Source organism: Ostrinia nubilalis, chromosome 16, assembly GCF_963855985.1.
Source record: "Ostrinia nubilalis chromosome 16, ilOstNubi1.1, whole genome shotgun sequence".
In the NCBI taxonomy this organism is placed as follows: Eukaryota; Metazoa; Arthropoda; class Insecta; order Lepidoptera; family Crambidae; genus Ostrinia; species Ostrinia nubilalis.
The window spans coordinates 4,131,112-4,149,724 of NC_087103.1; the positions used below are offsets into that span (position 1 = coordinate 4,131,112).

General features: G+C 36.5%; 1 protein-coding gene across 1 annotated transcript in view; it reads left to right on the forward strand.

Annotated features, from left to right (window-relative positions):
- LOC135079253 (tumor necrosis factor alpha-induced protein 8-like protein) overlaps positions 1-18,613 on the forward strand; it is a 45,836-nt gene that overhangs the window by 20,272 nt on the left and 6,951 nt on the right. The gene's annotated exons all lie outside the window — the stretch shown is intronic.

Below are 18,613 nucleotides of genomic sequence, written 5' to 3' on the forward strand. Positions count from 1 at the left end.
TTCTGCTTCTTTGACCTCATGTGACCCTTGTTATTTTATTGCGCACACGTCGAATGTAACGAGCATAATCTGATCCCGCGAATTGACGCGGGACGATAGGCAAGCCCCGAAATGATGGATCGGGTGGCACCAGCTGCTGCGTAGTTCACTTGTTTTGATACGCGCTGGCTAATGGCACGTTAAGGGTTAAATCAACGCGTGGTTGTTCGTTGTTGTGGAGAAAATGCGATAAATGATGGGCTTTTGTATATTTTTTTTTTATGAAAATGTAAAGATACTTTTTTGAGAACAGCATCCGTTTGCTCGGGGTGAACCCCTTTACTACCAAAATGACAAAAAGCAATTAAGCAGTTCCTTTCACAACGGGAAGATTCGCTAAGAAATCTTTTAGTAATAAATACCACTTCGTTTGAACGACGAAACAGGATGTTTATTTGGAAGCATTCTACGTATTTTAAGGGAGCCTTTAACATGTCTTAATTAAAGTGGTAATGGAGGAGAGTTAATCAGAAAAACGCGATTATTTAAGATTCGTGTCGCCTCCACTCGGGTTTATAACCTCCTTTATTTAGGTTTGTGTTAGGGTTGCCATAATTAGGTATGTTGTTCCATTTCATAATTTTAATAATCAGTCAACTTTAGGCGTCGCAAGTTTTTGCATTACTTTGGATATTTTTTGGCATGACCAATAAATTATTTTTATTGAATTCTAGATAAGACCAAATGAAAAGAGAATAATTCTTAACAAACTAGGTGGAAGTATTTAGGTAGATGTATAGAAATAACTTTCATGTACGTAAAGGCTCACGTCACGCGATCTTCATTGTAAGAATAGTTTAATATTCTAAAATTAAAACACTTCATCCAGTCAAATAATAAAAAATATACAGTTTAAATTGCAAACATTTTATATCTTAATGTTTTCGCAGTCATGCATGAAGCGAGAGCGAGCAGACGCGTACCAATATCTTGAATAATATCTTCATTATTACAATGTATAATTATTTAGTAACAAAGAAATATACGTGTGATTCCGTGCTTTGAGGGGCACACTCATCTCGGTACGATAGAGCTACAACAAAATGCCTATAACTGGCTGATTACATTTCTGTGTTAGGAGAGAGAGTCTCTCTACTCAAAACCCAGGACGGGTTCGATTCCTGGATGGGAAAACACATAGATGCTATTTTGGTGCTTGTACTCTGTTATCAGACGTATGTAATTTAAATAACCTTTAAGTTGTTATTTATTTGTAATACTTTAATCAAATAAATACTTTTCTTTCTTACTATCATTCTAATGTAAAAATATGTCTGATAACAGGGTTGAACTACATACATATTTAAAATTAAAAAGACATCATTATACTTTTTCACGTAATATCTATCTACAATTTTCGTCAGCGCTAGTGCACATCTCTCGCATATCAAGTGGGATGCTTCGGAAATTTTCCCCGTGTGTGCGGGTTCAACGGATTCATCGCATTGTCTTAATTAAAATTTAACTGTTATGTTTTACGTTAACGACACTAAACATTATAATACAAGCATTATACCTCATTGTAACGAGCTGCGGATTCTCTTACGATTTATAATTAATTTTATGGCCGTAGTAACTGAGAGCTGTACGGTTGGCTGCAGAGTTAATATCAAGTTCTAAACTCAGATTGTTGTAGTAAAATGATCTTTATTTAAGTATAGTTAAGGTATACGATGTTTGAACGCGTTTGATGTTTAATTACTTCAAATATTGGTGGTAGGTGATAGATGTATGAGGCTCTATGAAATAGATCATGAAGTGAAGTTTCATCAAAAGAAAGAATAACAAACATCCAACCATCTATTCCTCATATGCTTTCACATTTATAATTATGTAGTAGGATTTGGTCATCAATTACAATCACTGTCATTAGAATCAATGAGCATAGAACCCATTTTAATATAAGAGTTAAATAGATGGAGAAATAGCTACAATCTGACGACAAAAGCTACAATGATGACGTTTTTATACTCTTCTGCCTTAATTCGGCCACATCTTTGTAAATTGCCAATCTGAAGATGCTCTTAGAAAACTAATAGCCAATATCATAACACGGTTACACGCGTAACATTGTGGTCGCATCATGGATAGTAAACATCTGCAAGGTCCGTGTCAAGGGGAGAACGCAGCCTTGGTGCGCAAGGACTCTCGCTGTTTGGGAGCTGTTCTGCAATATTTCAAATCAAATCAAAAAGTTTATTCCCAATTGTATTGACAAACTGTAGACAGGATGGTATGATATTAGTTACTATACTGTACAGTACACATAATTGGCATCTGCAGACATGTTACTCGTAAAGTACTCGCACATACAACTGAGACTTCATAACTTCGTCTTCATTCTGAACTTTTAGCTTTAAGCTCTAATGCTTTTGAAAAAAATGTTTTTCAACAGCTTTGAGTCAAAATAAAAATCGTAGTTTGCAAAGGAAAAACTTTTCTTAAGGCTGACTTATACGTTAAGTTGTTATGTAGATAGCAAAATTTTAACTTAATTTTAAGTGATCAAATTTCATGTAAACACGAGTTCCAACTTGCAACTTGTTACTAAATTCTGTGTTTACATGCAATTTAATCACTTAAAATTAAGTTAAAGTTACCTACAACTTCTTATTACGTAGTGACATTACTTTTTGACATTTGTCTTGTAAGTTAATTAAAATTATTTTAAACAAACATTACACATGTTTTGTTCTGCGTTCACGTTTCTTTCGCAGCGTAGGAAGTTTAGGAAAGCCTTATATCACTTTAACACATCCAACATAATTTTTCGTTCTTTCCTTCAAGGTGTTTGTTGTTGCAATGCAGCTCTATGCTGCAAAAGCTCAATGTGTTATGACATGTCAAGGCAAACCAGTGTTCCACATAAGCAACCTCGGGCCGAAGGATTTCTTCCGGGAGGCCATTCTCAAATAATTTCCCTTGGCGTTTCACGTGGGAACTGGGTCTCCTAACAATAAACATACATAAAAAATGTATCCAAATCTATGTTTATTATAGTAGTGTTATATTTTTAATACTGCTGTTTGGTTAAATGCGAACTAATGGTTCGATTTAAAATAGTTCATTTATCGAGAAAGGCTAAAATATCTACGAAGCTACGACTCGGGGAAGGAGCGGGGCATCAATGAAAAATGTTGCGAAACGGGAAAATTATTCAAATAATTTTCATGCGTACGAAGTCGCTGGCACAACTAGTAAAATTAAAAATGTCAGTTTCAAGAGAACTAAGGCTGAGTTGCACCATCTTACTTTAACTTTGACAAACGTCAAAAATCTGTCAAACTCCATACAAAAAGCACCAGTTAGTGTTATTGTTACGGTTAAAATAAGGTGGTGCAACTCAGCCTAAGTAGATAACATTTATCGAACTGTCAGAAATATAGAAAATGCATAATCTGACTCGATAAGCTTCAATGAATCAGAAAGTGTAGTTAATTTGTTTTTGTTGTCAGCCTTTATTATTAACACATCACGCACTTTACGGTTTTTGTAGCGATGATGTTTTTACCGTTTTAAAGACAGCTAGTGGTTACAAGCATACAGTATTCATTGCTTTCGTCTTTTAAATACAAATTACAGATTACCCATTTCATAGTTACGATGATGTTTGTCGCGAGTTTATCAAAGTTTAGTTCAAGCAAACAATGATTCTATGTCTGCGTGGTATCTATAGAAGTATCAATTACTGTTAGTTATCTTAATCAATATTAAATACCAGTTGAAACCCAACTCTGCATTATAGGTGTAAACTTTGAGATGGTTGATATTAAGATAGTTAAAATACATTTACATAAAACTACGGAGAAATCTTGGATGAATATAAAATGTTTCATTTTTTTGTCAAAGCTCGTAACTTATCTGTCCAATTAAAAGAGTTTCCAAAACTCTGGAAATATTTAACATTTGATGAGAGATCGTTTAACAAACTCCCTGAAAACTTTTTTGCCCGAAATAGAATCGTAAAAGCTGACCTCATCAGCCCCAAGTCACCTGGAAATGAGAGGGCTATTTTTAGCCTGTAGCAGTCGCGTGTTTCCGCAGAGCCTATGGCCCTTCGTTAGCGGAGAGCTCCGCTAACAAATACAGGGGGTATTTCATCCAGCAGATGTGCCGCGCTGGGTAAATGTCAAGTGCCTCGTTAGGGCACGCAAAGTTGGGTGTAAAGGCTGTAAAGATTGTAGAGATTTGGATAATGATTTTGGGATGATACCTTAGATTTATTCTGTAGTCAAAGGCGCTGGAGGCTGGAGATGAATTTTAAGGGTGTTTGTTAAGATTTTGCGTAAAGATTTAATTTATTTGAACGATTTATGAGACATTAATTAAGGATTTTTTAATAAGCTCTCTTTGCTTATTTGTGAGAACTTTTGAAGTGACAAATGGCGTATTCTGAAAAAGTAAGAGTGAATTACAGACATACACATATTTTTAGGTTCAGAAAATCATCTGTAAGTGCCATTATTTTTCTTTTACGTAACTTTGAGGCACGTGTTTCTTTAGCATTCCTATTACTGTCAGATAGTAAGAGAATTCACTTTCGGGATATATCAAGGGGCCCTATTACCGGCGCCTGAGCTCCCGGCGGAGCGACACGTGCCTCTGCCTATGGATCTCCTTCATCCGATTTTATTACTGACGTGACGGTTATAGGCGAGGGCCCCTTTTCACCTCTATTTCTATCATTTGTGAGATCAAATATTGGGTAGTTTTCTTGCCTCTTTTGCATGAGCTGCAGCTCTGGATATTATTCTGTCACTGAACGCTGTAGGAAGGTATATTCCGTGGACTAAAAATTTACTGTATGATATTAAACAACATTGTAGATTTCTAGCGAGCCCAAAGAACAGAAATTATTTTCATCTTATACGAGTTATACATCATTAAACGAAAACATAATTTAACATAGAATGGATGTCAGTAATTAAAAATCGTGACGTGAACAAAATATTGCCTTTTTCTATATCTCCGGATATCCTCTAACAATCATAGTTCACAGTGTTTTGCTATTAAAGGATCGCCATTGCCATCTTTTATAGACAAGATAACGTTGTATGACTTAAAAGGCATGCCGGCACTCGCCTTCGGAAAAGTACTTGCCCATATTTGTCGTCAGTCTACTGGTTCTTTTCGTCTGTTCGCAAGTCAAACAGTGTACGGTGTAAACATCAAGTCGAATCTGCTCGATTTACAGCTCAAAAATGGTTTGTTTGGGAAGAAAGAAATAATGCTTTTATCGAGAGGTTTAGAAAAGTAATTGTAAACTTATTACGATTTGTGGAACATTTAGGTATTAACAATTTAGAAAATAAGACGTTTCCTTTATTTTCTTACACTTCAGGCAATGAATTTGACTTGACCAAGAAAACTCACTCGCTGCACAAACGTCGTTTTGTTACCGATCTGGGACAGTACAGGAAATTGGTGACCGCAATCGGACGTAGGCACCGGCTGCTATTGCTTTTCTGGTTTATTGTTCAGTGCTCCATCTGCAAGCAATTAAATTGATTTGTTTTGAACCGTATCGTTTCCAATATTAGGTGTTTACATCGGACCGAAATAAGTGGGTCAAACGGAAGGGTCTACGAAAAATCAATTATTGACTCTTAACAGCCATCATATTAAAGCGATATCTCCATTTGCGAGAGAGCCATTATATCTTTCACGCAAAATAAATATTCGTCTTCATGGTTACCTAATTTCCTTAGTAAAATAAGATTATTTTTAAATGACATAAAATTGTCCAGACAGCGCAAGAAATTAAATAAATTGTGTCATTGACGGCCATTTATGTTGCTGTCAGATTTTGATTCTATCTTGAGTCAAGTCTTAAAATGGCTACAAAAAAGTTTGAGAGTCTCTGTGCTAGAGAAACAAAGTCTGGTACGGCTACAGAGTAAATAGAAGTCGTAGTCGTCCACACACCTGCGCGCCTTTACGACTATTGTCGGTCTTTACGAGCGCCCGCTGACGGCCCGGCTTTCCGCCGACCCAATATTTTGCTTTGACATACGGTTGCGAACCATGTCTTGTGATGATTCAAATGTTTTCCACGTGTGCAGGCTGCTTTAGACATTGAGCGGATTTAGGGCGACTAACTGGAGACTAATATAATTGTCACGATTTCTATGAGCATAATAGTAAGAGAAAGTAACTAAATCTTTTGATTGATAAGGTGAATAGTTTAATCTCTCTATTGCAATCATTTCTCATTTCTGGTGAATAGATGACTTATAACTTAAATTAGTTTCTTTTTATACAGTTGACAGGCAAGTCGGGCTACAATTTTGTTTCAAACCACTTATAACGCCACAGACTTAGCTTGGATTGCCATATAGAAACGATTTATATTAAGAAACATATATTCTGTCTGAGGAAAAATTGTTATTTAATATGTACCTAATATTAAATAACAATTTTTCCTCAGACGACTTACTATACTTTGCTGATACTGTCCTATTTTTTATGACACCGAGCCCACCCCACATCGAATCGACGGGCAAAGTTTTGCTTTTTTCTCCACGAACTACAGCTTTTTGTTCCTTCAAACTTTCAGTCTACAAGCTTTGCAAGCGTAAGTTTAACGAATAAGAAATGTTATAGTTGTCTGACACGAAGGAACTTTGCAATTTCAATGCAATGCGACGCTTTAAATGAAGTTTGACGAGAAAATTCTTTTACTTTTCTTCAGCAATTTTGATTTAGTAAAAGTTCAATTTATTCCCTGGCATGATTTGTCGAATGTCTGAAAATGTAGCTGAGAAATAGTGGAGAAATATTTAGTCATATGACACATTCCGCAGTAAGTGCAAGTGTTTACTATGTTCCTTTGGACCTTTTTTTGAAAGTAATTAAGTGAAAACCAGCTTGTTTTTTTAGCTCTACAAGTGCATGAAAGTCTACACTAGTTGATTCCTTTTAGCTCGCAGGGTTTCGAACGCTTAATTGTTATTGGTCTATCCCCTGTCTCAATTAAGCTACACGTTCAACTGCACCTTTTCTGAACTGAATTCCTCGTTCTACTGTTCCAAGTCTATTTTTATAACTTCCAAAAATCCGATAACGACCTGTAATAAATTATAAGCAGCCCAGCGCGAGTTAGCGGTGGTCACCTTCGTGAAAAATGGTCCATATGAGAAAAATAAAGCTGAATAATACGACATTACTCGTAACAACGCGGTTTTATTGCGCAATTCTTCAAACGGCAATATTGTATGAATACGATCGTGTTACCGTTTTCGATTTTGTCTCTGATATTGTAGTGTCTTCGAGCTTGTGCCAGGGGTTGGCAACAGTGTAATTGGAAGGAGAAGTCGTTAACAAAATGTTGACCTGTGGATTACTGTGGGAAAGTACACATGTTGTATAAACCTTACCAGCTGTTAGAAGAATCAATCCTTTATCCCCATCTCCAGTCTTAAAATTTCTTATTAAATGGAAATATTATTGACTCAAAACGACTTCTAAATAGTCATGCGTCGACAATTAAATAGGTAAGTAATACGACATTTCATAGACTAGCCGATTTTAAAGCAATTTAAGAACGATTTATTTGATAATACTGCTTAGATCCTTGGTTAATGTTTTGTTACAACTCCACGGTTTTCCTTCGTCGTAGCTGTCAGTCTCCGAAGAGTCAGGTCGATGAAAGTACCGAATGTATTGACAGGGGTCGATAAGTTGTTGATTATTTGATGAACTGCTAAAAATAAGGCACAGCTGTTTGTTCTTGATACCACTTAAAGTTTCCCACACTGTATTTAACTATTTATACTGTACCTTTAAGTTTTTATACTACGGTATGTTGATTGGTGTTAGGATAATTTATAGGTAATTTCCGGGTTTGTTATCGAAACATTTTTAAGGTTTTTATGAGTAATAACTTAAAAATCGTTTTGGTTACAGCGGCCTTTCGTGGGTTATTGAACATTTCATAGCTAATACCAAGATTTTTCACCTGAAAAACGATGAGACAAATGCTTGATTTTTCAAGATTTTTTGAAAACAGATAAAAGTACTAAGTGACATGGTCGTTACGTTTCAGTATGTTATGTAGAGACTAGAGACTTACGGTCTCTGATGTAAATTACTACCCGGCTTGAATACTGAAACCCCAGGTTTTCCCCGTGCTTTCTTCCAGACAACGTGGTAAATCTATTCCATACCAAGTCTGGCACGCACGGGTCGATGGCGTGGCGTGCCGCACGCGACGGCGCTATTACACGACGCGACACTATGTTATACTTTATGTGCTTGTAATATGTGCGATTTTACTTTAAAATGTGTAGTCCGATCCGCTGTAGACTGTACAAGTAAATATGCAAAGAAGGACAGACTTTTGTGTGCGGGCAGTCCTTTGGGACACTGATAAATAGTTTACATTTTTACGGGCAAATAAACGTTATGAGTATGTGGGTCACGTCGCATATTGATTTTATAACCTGGGTGCCTTTTGAAATTCGTGTAAACAGGTAAGGTAATAGGAAGCATGCTCTATCTTACCTAGATCTCATCGTCACTTTCCATCAGGCTTGATAGAGGTCAAACACAGATTCCGTTTTAGATAAAAAAAGCTTCTAAAAGCTCACAAAGCGGTTACCTTATTTTTAAAATTGTCCAGGTATTTCATTCACTTCTGACTTCTGGATATACTCGTACTATTATGGTTAGTGTTTGCATTTGCAAATACATCGGATTATCTTCTCTTTTAATTCTTTAGTTGAAAATATCTGGTATTTACACAATACCACATGCCAAACATTTGGCAAACATGAAAAGGTCATTCCGCTGACCTCCCTTCGTCACCCTCAAAGGCAAATGATTATTACCCATTATCATGAGGATTCGACATGCAATTTGTATGTTTTACAAAGAGGTCGGCGTGTAGTCGTTTATTTTACGAGAACACTCCTCTCATGTCCTTAATGCCAGATTTTTTTCTGGGTCAGCTCAGAAATGGGGTATCATGTAATAAGGCATCGGGTTAACATGATATTGTGATGTAAAAGCCGATACGGCTAATAAAAATAGTAGGACGAGGTATCGCGAACGAAGTAATAAAGTTAAAGGCGTTTTCGGTTAATTGTTACATTTGTTGCGAACTGGGACGATGTCATGGTACTGAAAGCGTTTCAATTAAGTTTCAATTTGACTTCAGTTAGAGAGTTAGGCTGGGTTGCACCATCTTACTTTCACTGTAACAAACGTCAAAAATCTGTCAAACTCCATACAAAAAACACCGGTTATCGTCATAGTTACGGTCAAAGTTAGGTGGTGCAACTCAGCCTTAGAGTACATTTGATGCACAGTTGCGGTGAAACGCTCTAGTTTCCCGTAAACGTAGCCACAACAAAGGAAAGTGCGAACAATAAGATCTATTTCAACTAGATATAATGTTCGTTTAATATCTATGTTCCACGAATAAACGTATTTTGATTTTTTTATTTTTTTTATCAAAGTTTGTCAGTGATTGCATACTTAGTTAAGTATTCACACTTGTTGTAAACTACATGCAGCTATTTTTAAGTTATTTCACCTGTCCCTTTAGACAAGGAAGTTTGTGGCAGATGTTTTTACAAATTAAAATTAATCGCTCAAGTATGTTACTTTGTATCTACTTGCCTAGCTGTAGCACGTATTAAGTCTTTTATCCTTTATTTAAATTATTCATTCAAATATCCATAATGTTATTTCTTTTACTTACTCTGATGCCACTTACATTGCCAGTATTTTCTTTTGATTCCCTTAAATCTGCCTTCTACATCTCAAAAATATTGTTTTTTAAAAGCTAAGTAGGTATTAGAGAACTCAGAAAGGTTGCCTTAATGTCAGGGGTTCCTAAGTAGTAAATGATTCAAAGGAGTTTTGTCAGAATTACTTTTCTCCTTTGATCCTATTTTATTCAGACTAAAGGTAGGAGAGCCTGCCTGGAATACACAGATGGAGTTTAATCGAAATATTTTGTTTAGTGTAGGTACTTGTGGATTTCTGAGTAGAGGCACAAGTCGCCGGTTTTCTGAGAAGGACACATGTAATCCGTGCACATGGGAATCAAAATTTTCTGTGTAAAAAGGATTATTTATTTTTCTTGACAGAGCCAACTTTATTCTCTTAAGACTTTACACGCGAAAACTACATGTAGGGAAATAGCGCTAGGTATTTTGTATTTTCCTTAAAAATATATTTGAACACTGTACGCGAAGTATTATGTCTTGGCAAATGGGTTAATATAGAGCGATCGGTCAGAGGAAAGGAATATCAAATTATTGCCAGTCCATCGGTCTTTTCTCTGCCCACAAATATTACATTATATCATCTGACCTACATTTTTATCCAGGCATGTGGAATCATAAGACTTTGCGACTGATCCGAAATGAAAAGGTTCAGATTCGTTTCGATATACTTAGTATGTAATAATGGAAGGTATTTATACATTAACTAACACGCTACAATTTTTTTTTTCAAATCAAATCAAATCATTTTTTAGAAGAAAACAAAGCTTCTTACTGAGTATTGCGACACAATATTTATTTATTTATTTCTATCTAATCTTGTATCATGTCTTATATGTTAAATTGTAAAAAGCTATTTTAGTTAGTTAGATGCCTTCGCGTCAGTTTGACTTAAAATAAATTGAGAAAAGTAAGGTTAGCTATTTGCCGACTCTACTCCTCGTAGTTCCAAGCTGGAATTGAATAGACCAGATATTTAAGCTAGGCATCCGTGAAATGGATCGCATCGCTCGTACAATATTCCAAACCTGCGCCTGTAATGCCAGAGAAAATATAACCCGGCCATTTTGTCAGACTCTAAATCTTTCTTTTGTTGTGGCTTGATGAGCACCGTTTGTGACGTTTTTATTTCACTGCCGCAGGAAATAATATTTTAGAAAAGCCGACTTGAAACAGAATTACAGTTTGGAAGATTGGGATTTGGCCTGAAAAAGCTGTGATAAAACCATTATCTTTTTTACCGGTGTTTTTATTGCTTCATTTGAAAAATAAGCGGTGGCCACCTTACTTTATAATAGGAACGGTATCTTTTCAGAATTAACATAAATACACATTCTAGTCGGATGTTACTTAAAAACGACATAAAGCCTTACATACTCAAGTAATGAGAGTTCATAAAGATTTCATTTCGATAAGATACACAATTTTTAAAATTAAATTCCCAAATGGCAAACTTTCTCGTATCGGTAGCTACATATATCTGCTTATAACTTTAGTAAACTTTACCATCCTTCAGTAAAACCAAAACACAAGCAACTACACGTTTTAAATCCCTCTGTTCCCAATACATGCACGAAGTTTGGACTGCAGAAGCGATGGCGGTCTCAAGCGTCAATTAACAAAAGATTGTCTTAAGTAATTGCCTCCCACCCGGCCGTTGCCCTCAGCCCTCCAGTTGTCACTCGTGGTGATATATCTGTGCTTTAATTTAAACTATTGTCTATTGTTCCGACGAAGGGTTTATCCAGGCTGAAAGGAATTGGATGCTTCCTCGAGATAATGTTGTCGTTAACGCTGATTTGACATTGGGTTTGGTAACTTTAGTTTTGGGTTGGGTGACATGAATTGGTTTAACATGTAATCAAAGTAATGTGATTAGGTGTGGACATCAATTTGGAAAATATAATACGTTGAACTAATTAAGTAACTATCAAGTGAAAGAAAACTAAATTGAGGTTTTGAAATTTCAGACGTAAGGTTGAAATCATATCAGATTCAGCACCCACAAACTGGTATTATTGCGACTGTTAAGTAAAAATCGATGACGATATGAAACACATTAAAGAAAAGCTTAGGGAAATAATTACCTTTAACATAAGTGCAACCCCTATTACCTACTAAACTTTATGACGCAAGCTGTAATTATGCCGCAACCTTCTGAATAAATGACCATTTAGCAGTGTTGCCAGGTTATTGGTGCGATATTATGCTGTAAGAATTATGTACTCTACCAGAATAAGTACATTAAAACCCTTTGATTTTTCTTGGTCTGTACATAAATAGTATAGTGCATAGTACACACACTTTTGCTAACAAATGAAGCTTAATAGTTACGAAGACATTTATGTATATTGTATACTGTTTTTTATTCGAATAATTAATAATAGCTACGCTACTTTTTTCAAAAATCGGTATAAATTCATCACAATACAATTCTTTACCACTGACTGTTCTAAGCTGATTTACACTGAAACAAAATGCGTATTGAAAAGAAAAACCACTAATTTTAGTGGAAGGTCTACCTTGGCAACACTGCCATTTAGTCGCGTGGTAAGTTAGTGCCGCAGCGGTAACTGGCGGGTAAATCTTGATGACTCACGTACTGCAACGCTTCACTAACTATAGGTTTAGGTCGGCTATGACGCCGTACGTAGGCCAAATTGATGGAGGTGACTCGCAACATTTTTGTGTTTACCTGCGAGTTCACACACATCAATTTAGTATTTTGAGTGTGTGAACTCGCAGGTTGAGCAATTTGACTTTGGCCAAAACATTCAGACAGACATTATTTCTGATGTTCGGGATAGCCGTAAACGATGATGATAGATACTCCCCGAGGTACCAAATCAATAATCAAAACTATCAAATTACGAATGAATACGATTTAGTTTATTCGTAAAGAGTTGTGAGTTGTATGTGATTTTGAATCAAAGGTCAAAGTTGTGATGTGAAAACTGTAGTTAAGTTTTATCACCTCAAATAGTAGGTAGGTAAGTAAACTCATTCGAATTTTACTATCAATCTCGATGTTTATTATTCGCAAGTTCAGCAAGGTTATTAACCGCATTTGCCATTTACGCATAATTGATTCACACTTGGCCTCAGTTTAATGAAACTTGCTGAAAAAGCCGCAACAAAAGGCTCAACCCGGCGGGTGCATCATTAAAAGTGGGGGTGTAAAGGTGAATATAAAAAGGGCTCGTTACGGGTCGGATAGTGGAGTTATTAGGGCCTGGGCGGCCCCAGGGAACAATTTCCTGGCGCGAAGGCCGGCTAACTGAACTCACTGGTCGTTACACTGTATATTAACTCGCCGAGGAAAAAATTAACGCGAAACACTCGCACTTGGGAAAGTTACGGCACTTTTACAGCCCGCGCTTTAAAGTGATGGCCTCGTTAATCTTTTGTTTGTGGTTATAATTAAAAGATTTTAGTTGAGTTGTAAGGGTCAAATGAGGTAATGTAATTAAAACACGATTTTTATGAGTGTTTCATCAAGAAATACGATTATATTTCCAAGTAAAGTTAAAGTAGCATAATTCGACTTCAGAAAAACAGTTAAGATACCCCAAAACTAGTTGAAGTTTTCTTCGTATTTTACCTTGTTGCTCTATTGTAGCAAGGAATCAGCGCAACAAAAGTTCGTGTATCGACTAGATTAACAGTACTTGCGAGGAAAACGGTGTTTCTAAGTTTGTTACTCGAACACCACCACGACCCCCTCCTTCTGGAAAGTTCTCGGGCTCGTCAATATCTTCGGATTTATTATTTAGGCGGCGACAACACGCGTTTGCGTGAAAAATGTGAAAACTCGGATTAACCGTTTTCGTTTCATTTTGGGAGCCGCGTCGTAGAGCCAGATTTGTCATACCATTTCACGCCTTAAATATTTATGCCGCGGAAACTTTATGGGCTTAATATGTATTAAAATACCGAGTCGCTAGTAAAGTGAGTATTATTAAAATATCATTCATATTCCATTCCCCATTTCCAGTATACGACGGGGAAAAAGCACCCTTTTTGAATTCTACACGATTTCGGGCAATTCCTCTGCAAATACCATCCTAAATAAAAAGTTGAAGGCAAGTGCCTGCGGAATACTTACTTGGAACAAACTAGCAAATTGTGCTGAAAAAAATACGGTGGGTAATTTCCAAGATTAAACTTGAAACGGAATATGAGTTCAGGGGGCGTAGTGTGAGTTTATGTCAAACGCATTCGATGTCGACTGCGTAAAAAAGTGACATTAAACGTATGACGGATTGTGCAGCGCCCCTAGCGGAAACTTTCAAGAACTAAAATCTTCATATTTTTTTAACGCGCTCGCTAGTGACGACGTTTGATGTAAGCTCACACTAAGCCCTCTGTTTGTAAATAAAGCGGTGGGCTAGTATTACAGAGGTGGTTGTGGTTGTAACGGAGCTGTAGTACATTACGGAGCCTTGGCTCGCAGTGACACTGTACTTGACATTGCGGGGTGAAGGCGCCCGTTTTGGCCGCCCTCCAGCCAGCACGCGATATGGTAATGATCGCGGTATCAGTTCCGCTGAATGCGAAGTACCTTGCTCGTGTGTAGTATGTACTTACTTTTTGCTTTAAGCTGATGACCTTATGCTTAAAGCTCTTCTACATAGAATTTGCAGAGTGACTCATTATTAAATGAAAGTTTTGCGTGTCTTTTATTTTTAAGAACTTTTTGTACTAAAATGAATCAAGATGCCATAAATGTTTTGAGTTGCTGACAATTAAGTAATCAGGGACTAAGTAAGGCCTTTTATTTGCCGTATATCTAAACTTCTGTATCCATATCTTCGCCGGCTAATTACACATTTTTAGACTATTTCAGAGAAACATTATTTCAATCTAACTTGGGAATCGAACCCAACTCTTCTAAGTCGATAGAGTCCAAATGGCTAACTACTGCCGTTAATTAAAATTTAAATATCAATAAATCATAGCCCGTCTTTGCCGGGCCTAAAAAGTTAATTAACGAGTTGCTGCGAAATATCCATTTATTCAAATGTTCCGTGAAATACTTATGCCAATCGCGATTCTAGTAACCGATTCAAATGTTATGATTTCGGGAATATTCCTGGAAGTATGGTAATAGCGCTGGCGCGAACTGAAACGACCTCAGTTAAGGGCGTTCTGTAAGGGCGTTAAAACCCATAGGAAGCCCTTTAAAAGTGCCCTTCACGTGGAAAAAAATCCTGAAATGAAAAAAGGTTTTTATCACATTGACGATTGGGGTGGAAATCTGATTTCTTTTTACTTGCCCAATTATTTTTTGTCCGATTATCTTATCATAATCATTAATGAATCATTACAAATGATTGAGTTTGTACATATTTAACTATTCGACAATGAGTCAACATACAAACGTTATTAATTAAGTTATCGGTAAAAAACTCGTATTAATTTCAAATATAATTAATAATTTTAGAATAGAGTTCGTGTAAATTTTCTTTTAGTCGTGTTGACTTTGTATACCTGTTATTTAGTAACATTTTAAAATAAATTATCAGCTCAGTCGTTCATAAATTCCTTCGTAGTGATCCTAGAAACTAGTGGGTTTGATTGCCAGATAAGGCACAAATTAAATAAAACATTCTGAACTGCTTTACAGCAAAACACGATACAGACCTATAAATAATAATCATGCCTGTACATTAATTACACATTTATGAAATTGGGAAGCCGCTACACGTAACTATAATTTACTATTCTACATTCGTGGCTGGCTCACACATAAGTGTTGAAAACTGAGTGGTTATTTTTAAACGAATCGATACCTCTTTAATCATTTGTTAACCTCCTAGAGTCGTTTAATTTGTGTTGGCTAAAGGAGACGCCATAAGCTGCCTTTCTTGCAAAATATAAAAGACCATGACTATTGAACTGCTAGATATTGTCAAGTGTCGTTTGTTAATTTGTGCTATTGTAGCTATTCTTCCTGTGGAAAGATTAATCTCTAGTATTGGTCTTTAAGAGCCGCCAAGGTACGACTGGCTCTTGGCCAGTTTTATTAAATGCGAGACTCTTAAACTGTATGATAATTAATATTTCAGCATGGTCACGAGAGTCCAACTCCATAAGACCATAGAGGCAGTTTATATGACCTTAATTCTGTGTACCGTTTATGTGCTATGTAAATGATTGATTAATGACTTTGCTACCGTTACAAAATTTGACCATGGAAAAAATTAGTCATGCCCTCTCCAATGTCAAACTCGAAGCTAACCTGTGTGACCTTGGGGGCCTCCTTGAAGCCGTTAAACCAACAAAGAGGTTTGAATCGGAACTTTCAGGCTGAATGGGCGGTCAGTCAACCATGACGCAGTGTTTGTGTTCAGAAGTGTTCAGCGTTCAGGAGTTCGATGTTATGCACTACTGAATACTCAGTCGACGAGGAATGTTTTTGAATTAACCTTTAAACTACTAGATGGGTGGTCAATTGGGTTTAAAATGGTTTGAAGTTTCTAGTAATATGTATGTGTGTGTTTATACTTGCAAGCGCGATTTTTTCTACAGTAAGTTTTTACCACCCGCTTCCAAAAACGGGATTAAAAACTATCTTACGTTTTATCCATCTAAATCGATTGTGGTGGTTCTAGGGGAGAAAGTGTCATAAATATTTACTTTTATTTAGGTAGGATTAGGAATTGAGTATCTAAAGCCTGTGATTAGAATCTAAAAAACACTGCCTGCTGTAATTACTATTGCCAAAGTTTCATAAGTTATTCAGGGGTTGTGCAGTGCAACCGTGTCGCGGCGTAGAACACTTAATAATTAAGTAATTACTACTGTGTGATCAACGCGTGCTACATTTCTAGACTCATTAATAATTAGCCTGGCTTGTAGCTAGTAATTGGTAAGTAAAATAATTATTTAATTTTCATGAAAGAAAGCAATTAGCGGATAGAAAACATCAATTTAAAAACTTAGGTGGCTGGTCTGTAACCAAGACCAGTCCAGCGAACATTGCGACAATCGCCGAAGTGGTACAACCATATACATAGATATAGAGAGATGCCAACTAATGCGCTGAGTTCGAAACTCAGTGTCGCATTAGAAATTGACATAAACAAAGTAATCAAAATAATATGTGCTCATTATCCACCGCGGTATCAGTACTCAACATTCGAACAATCTTTAGTAAGTACCTACTACGCAAACAATGTAAACTGTTTACATTATGATGTCTGCAGCAATGTGTTCTGTTTTTGGCCATATTGCTGCGACACCGGCCACGCCCCCTTAGCATATCTCCCTTTAGTTTCTGTGATCTGTGGGTACAACGCAAAGCTCGCTAGTCGCCACTCATAGGCATGTAAGTAAGGTTCCCTAGTAACAACATATTCAAACACAATCCCAATTTCGTTCATAACTGCTCATATTGTTCTCAATACCTTTTGTATCCTGTGTCAACGACTTTACAAGGAATCTTCCAAATTAACTTGAGCCAGGTTTCTTGCTCCAAAATTCGGAAAGCGATATAAAGTTTTTATTGCCTTTTGGTGATGAGGTTGTTACCCCCAATTCTTTATTAAAGGAGGTAGCTTACTCCGTCAGAAAACTAATTAATTAGGCAAATTCTATGGACCGACGATTCATGAACGTTATTATCTAAAGGTTGGGTATTATGGTAAGGGTCACCAAAGTTGTTAACTTTTTTAAAATGAAACTCAAATCGAATCGAAAATGATGACATTCGAAATCAAATGTTTTTTATTTGATTAAAAACTTTTGGTTAGTTGCTTACACATTATTAATTATTCAAGTATGTTTTTTTAACCTGGGCTAATAAAAATTTTGTATGTAGCTTAACTAATAAAAATACAATCTAGTAAACTTATTGACGGAACTGAAACATTCATCAAATAAATTCAGGTTATTAATCAAACATCCCTGATTAATTATAACTCATTATGTTTGTATTTTCGTTACATTAATCACTTTGATGTATAATGAGTTCAGTCACCCCCAGATATTGGTAGCGATAATATCGGTATCCTCTAGCTCGGTATATTGATCCCTTCAAAGAACATTCAAGTCAATAAATATATTCACCTGAACAAACGCGCCCGACGTGATGGTACGCTAGGGTCAGATAAAAATGCCAATAGGTACACTTTGTCTTGCCAAATTCCGACTTTTAGTTATGCAAAGAAGGATTAAACCGCTGGAAGGTTCTTTTTAGGTTAACATCCAAGTGTAGGCATTTAAATTCGTGGTCGGTCGATCTATAAAATTCAAATTCAAGGTTAAGGGTTTTGATTGCGTTTAAGTAGAATCACATGCTAGAGTCTAGGTATTCCATTTGGTGTTTGTACGAGTAAGTACCAACTTTGAAGACAAATGACGCTGTAAAAACTGTAAATATTCTACTAGTGGATTCTACCTATGTAATACAAAATACTGTAAAACCGTTTCAGAATAAAGTCAGCATGAAGAAATAAAACTGGGAATAACGGAACCATGATGACAGCTTGTGCATTAGATATGATCTCATATACGATAAACTATCCTCTTCTTAAAAAGATCGCTCCCCGTTTATAAAACAACCTCCCCTCTGAATTTATGAACCGCCGACTAACACCCACTTTGTTTATCGCGATAACCCGCGTCCCATCCTCGGGATATACCGAAAAACTTTTATATTGAAAATCTGCGAAATTCTGTTATACGACGCGTTATTTTGTCTCAGACATGCGCGTATATGTATAGCGGGAGGCCGTGGTCCCAGGATTTTGGGCTACCGATTCGAAGATAGGAGTTGATAGCCTACACTCATGAGCTATGATATCAATCGCACCCGCCTGAAAAATGGCCCCAGATATATA